Raw genomic sequence first — 5747 nt, forward strand, 5'->3', positions numbered from 1 at the left:
AGCAAACTGGAAAGTGAATGCGTGGAGAGATTTCTCAGGCAAATAACTGATAAAAGAATGTAGCTGTATGAGATAAAAAGCAAGAACATTACGCAGTGATGTATGGTTCAGTTCGCCAGGAAGGCATGTAAGTAAACTTTCTTTACATTCACTAAGCAACATCAGAGTGTATCAGATATAATTTTCCAGAACAGTGAAAAGATACTGATCTCCTAGAAAGTGACCTCACATCCTTATTAGTAGTTGATGGACCAAGCAGGATAGGTACTAGGTATAGAAGATTTGAGCAGCATATTTGTTTGTTTGTTTTGGTATTGGGGATCGAACTCAGGGCCTTGTGCTTGTGAGGCAGGCAGTGGAACCACAGAGCTAAATCTCCAGCCCTGAGCAGCATACGTAACAAGCTTATTCTAAAAAGTATATATAGCACGTTCTACAGAAGCACACAAGGACCATCCATAAACACGAACCGTGTATCCAGCTATAGAAAGTCTCAACAAGCTTCAAAGGCTCAAGTCTTAACTTTGACAATTTTGGTATCATAGAAGAAGTTCTACTTTCTTTGATCAACTATAAAAAACACATAGCATAGGCTAAAATGTTTACTTCTCCCTTCATTGGCTTAACTGTAAAATCTTATTTCAGATGCTGTCCTGTGGCAGTTTAAATCACAGCTCCTTCACAGACTCTTCTTGTAGTGATACATGGGTTTCTGTCCCGACGACTGTACCAGAAACTTTCTAGTTTTTGTAAGTCACGATCCAGGGTTATGATCTAAATCCTTACACTCGTCCCCTGACCTCCAAGTCTACCCTGACTTTATTGCTCTTCCCCTCGTCCAAATATCTCACTCAACTTCATAAAAAAAGAGCAAGTTTTGTTTCACTTTCAGGGCTGATCTACTGGACCCCCTTCATCTGCAGAGTGTGTGGGGACCTTTCAGCCAAATATCAAAGATTGTGTTCCACGGGGTGGAAACTGCACAGTTCATGATTTGGTAATAATAGAGCAAACTTCTACCCAAGATGAACTAAAAGTAGCCCAGATTCCTGAGATTTCTGACCGCAAAGTTCTTAATATTGCATTTGTACTCGAGAGATCAGAATGGGCGCATCCCAGGGACGACAGAGTGGGCGGGCAGCGTGTCAACCCTGTGGTGGATTACACTTGTGTCACCTTTCCGACCACAAACTTCTCTTCCCAAGGCACGCACCATCAAATGTTAAATCGACAACCACTATAATAGCTTTGAATTCTTGCAGTCTTTTCCCTCTAAAGGAAAAAGTTTGGTATAGATCGAAGTTAGGAGGCCTGGGATGTGGTGCAGCTCTTACTTATTCCTTGTAAGGTCTGTACATCTGAAGGGACACTTTGGGAGGTCTTCTGCAGCCCATCAGAACCACATCCCTGGCACTGGGCACGGGGAGGGGAAGGCGTGTGTCCTGGTCCTGTTCTCTTCTGGTCCTGTGTCCTGATCCACAGTGATGGGTCCTTAGTACCTTCCTTACTGTGTTCTGGCTACAGGCGGTTTGACAAGAAATAACGACCTACTCACCTTGGCCAGTAGTGTGCTTCCTCGGAGTTCTTCCAGTTAGAGTGGAAGACAGCAGCTGTCCCAGCCTTTGGGCAGAGGCAACAGAAGTAAGGAATTATGTGCCAGGACCGTTCAACACCACACAAATGGAGATTAGAGTGATGTCACAGAGAGCGGCAGTCAAGAGAGTACACAGACAAGAGCAGAGAGGAGGACTAGGAAAGCCAAGAATCTCCAGGATCCAGTGCTAGGTCCTGGTAGAGAATGCAGGTGTGTGTCTCCCCTGGGGTTGCTGGACTCCGACGAGGATGGAATAAAAACCTACCTTTGGCTTGAGCTTTTCCCAGTTGTTTTTACTACCTGAAATCAGAACCCTAGTGGACTGGATCATTTCTGGGTGCCTTCACCCTCAAGATCATGGCTCTCAAATGGAAATGTTTTCCCTTCCTTCTGTAGATATTTTTTATTCTCTAAAATAAACTCAGCAAAGTGCTATTCTTTTGATTATAATGATCCTGAATTCTAAATTCTCCTTTTAAAATATAAATACATTTCCTCATCTGCAAACCAGGTGATAATTTTTTGATTCAGATAAGTAAATTTAGATTACAATCCGTACCAAGAATCTGCCTTGAGGGCTGGGGATGTAGTTCAGTGGCACTGCGCCTGCCTGGAAAGCGCAAGGTCCTGAGTTCAGTCCCTGGTACTGCAAAAAACAAACAAACAAACAAACAAACCAAAAACCCCAACCAAAGAATCTAGAGCTCACTTTTCCTCCCATATATTAAAACATAAAATTAATCATCCCTAACTTAAAAACTGCATTATTTTAAATTTAGTTCTGTTCACTTTAAGAAGGTTTTGAAGTGTTTTACAATGAAATACAAAGACAGAGATATGGAAATAAAACCAAGAAAATCCAGAAGTCTTTTACAAAGAGAAGACAGATTCAAGTAAGAGGGACCTAGGGCACATTGGTGTTACGGCTTGTGTCTAGATGTCCCCCAACCCTCATGCAAATGAGGTTGGGCTTTTTTGAAGGTGGCTGGATCTAGAGTGTGTGATGCTGGAATGGATTCATGGTGCAATGCTAGGGTTAAGGGCACTAGGAGAAGGGAGTGAGTCTAAGTAGTCAGGATAAAATTAAAAAGAGCAGGAAGATGCTGTTGAGGGCCCTTGTTGCTTCTGCTGTCTTCCACGGCCATGAACTGTTGCCCTTCTGCCATGTGCCACCTTTCCGTGGAGCCAGGCAATTATGGGATGAAACCTCTATAAACTGAGCTCAATAAACCTCTCCCCCTTTAACTTGGGGTGTCGGGTACCTTCTTTCGGAAATGAGATAACTAAGAACTTGGTACCAGAGAAGAGGGGTCGTTGTGGTGACTGTACCTGCCCCTGTGGTTCAGAGCCTTTGGGACTGGCTTCTGGGAAGAGTTTGGAAAGGTCCAGAGTTGTCTGCTGAAAAAGTGGAGCTGGACTGCCCTTGGTTGCACTTGATGGGAGATTCCGGTCCAAGTGCAGAAGACCAGAAGGCTGATAGAAATCCTCCTGGTAAAGACCAGTCTTGGGAGGTTTCTTCTGCGAAGAAGGGCTGCGCTGGCTGCTGGATTCCAGATGATGCGTCTTATGGCTTGGTAGGAAGTTTACCTGCAGTTTGCTCATGTGCAGAGACTGCCTGAGACTAAGATTAAGGACAACAAACTAATGCTGCAGAAGAAATTTCAAGGCAGTGTAATGTTGGGGCAGTGGCATGGCTGCTGTTGGGGGCTTTTTAGCAAGATCTATGTTGAGAATCAAGAGCAAAGAGCCCAGCAGAGTGATTTACAACATTTTGAGTTTGGCCAGAAAAAAAGCTCCAGTAAAGCTGTGGACTGCAAAGATAGAGCAGGGGAGATCTTGATTGCTGAGAGAGAACAGAAGGGAAAGACGGCCTGAGGGCAGAGCGAGAAACAGCAGGACTCCACCTTCTGCAGCCTCAAAATTGCAAAAGTGAAAGATTTTGCTTTGAGACCCAGAGAAGAAGATCTAGGGAAGTTGTTCCTTGGTGTTTGGTTCATAGGCACTGGACCCCTAGAGACAAGAGAGAAGGAAGCCTGGCTACTGCTCCAGCTGGCGGCAGACCTTGGTGTCATCCATGTGGCCCTGGTTTTAGGTGCATGCAGGATGCAAGAGTTGTGGGGTCCAGAAGGTTTCCCGCCAGACTTCAGAAGAAGGCCTGGGAGGCCGGGCAGTTTGTCCCTCAAAGGGCGGTGTGTGAAGCCAAAGGTGCACAGGAGACTCCAGAAGTTTGGAGAAGCCAGGAATGTGGATTGTCTGAGAACTACAAGGAGCAGAACCAGACCAAGAGAGAAGCCACAGAAGCTACCGCCACCTGGGCTGCCGTAGGGGCAGAGCCACGCAGGCCCTTCGGAGTTTACAACTTGCTACAGATTGCTGGAGATGCTGGAAGTGGAACCATGGGATTTAATGTCTGCCCTACTGGATTTTGGTCTTGCTTTATGTCCCATTCCTCTGTATCCCTGTTTGTAACTTTTGGAATGGAAATGTCTACCTTGTGTCATTGAATATTGGAAGTGTTTAACTTTGTTTTTATTTATACAGGGACTTGCAGCTATGAACTTGCCTTAAATCTCAGAGAAGACTTGGGTCTTAGACTTTTCAGCAATGCTGAAACTACTGGGACTCTGGTCACTCTTGGAGACGGACTAAATGCCTTTTGCATAAAGGGATGTGCCAAGGGTGCAATGTTATGGCTTGTGTCTAGTTGCCCCCCAAAGCCTCATGAGGACGAGGTGGAGCTTTTTGCTGGTGGCTGGATCTGGAGAGTGTGATGCTGGAGCAAGATGCATGGGCAATTCTAGGAATTTCAGGCCTGAGGGCACTAGGATTAGAAGTGTGAGCGGTGCCCTCCCTAGGTAGTGTGGATAAGGGGCAGGAAGATGCCCTTAAAGTCTCTTGTTGCTTTTGTTGTCCTCCACCCCATGAACTGTTGCCCCTCTGCTGTGTGCCAGCCTGCCTTGGAGCCAGCCAATTATGGGCCAAAACCCCACATATTATAGACTTAATAAACCCTTACCCCTTTGGGTGTCAGGTTATTTTCTACGGCAAAGGGAAAAGTAAATAAGACAATTATCTATTAAAGTTGGGCGTTAACTAGAGGTTCCATTTGACTCAGCCATCCCTCTGCTGGGTGTCTTTCCAAAAGAAATAAAAGAATCATACCACAGCGATACATGTGCACCCATGTTTATAGTGGCACAGTTTGTAATAGCTAAAACTTGGAAACAGCCCATTTGCCCATCTGTTGGAAACTGGATAAAGATGTGGTTTTTCTATAAAATGGAATACTACTCAGCCATAAAGAATGAGAAATTAGTCATTCATAGGAAAATGGATACATATTGAGGATATACTCCTAAGTGAAATAAATAAGTCACACGTGTAAATACTGAATAGTCTCTTTGGTGTGAAAAACTGTAATAGTACACAAGATCCTAATGGGATAATTAATAGTGTGAAATAGGAAGAAAAAGGCTAAGGGTGTAGGGAAAGTGGGAAGGGTAGGGGAAAGGGAACAAGGGAAAAGAAAAAATATGAGAAAATGAAAAAAATGGAAATAAAGTGTTTGTAAATGGGGAGGGGAGGAGCGGGTGAAGGGAGGGCAAGGACAAGGGGGAAAATGAGAACCAAGACCAGTCATGTGGAGGTACAAGATCCCAGCAATGAATGTAACTGTACTGTATACCTAGATTGTACCAAGAAACTCAATAAAAAGAAAAAAAAAAAGTTGGGCGTTAAATTCATCTCTGAGGGAAAACATTCCAGGCTGAAGACTAGATATGTTTTTATTTATAGGATATTTATAAGCACTGTAAGACTAGAAAATCCAAAAGCTAAGTTACTTTTTTCAAGGCATATACATCATCCGTTATAACAGCAAAATCAAAAACACACCTACGGTCATTGAGACCCAAGAAGGTGTAAGATTTTGAAAGTTATTTTTAGAAGGTCAACTATAGTTGTTCAGATCGAACAGAGCTCGGACAAAGAGATCTCTAGAAATACCGTCTTGAGAAAAGCTTTCAATTTTTATTAATTTGAGGCTTCCGAACTAAGAAACCTGGAACATTTTGATAGACTCAGAAAGGCTGTAAACCCATCCGGTGAAAGCCACAGTCGAGGAGACGCCGCTCCTGGCGGGCGCTCCGCGGGG

This window comes from Fukomys damarensis, unplaced genomic scaffold, assembly GCF_012274545.1.
Source record: "Fukomys damarensis isolate Sample0158 unplaced genomic scaffold, DMR_v1.0_HiC HiC_scaffold_37, whole genome shotgun sequence".
NCBI lineage: Eukaryota > Metazoa > Chordata > Mammalia > Rodentia > Bathyergidae > Fukomys > Fukomys damarensis.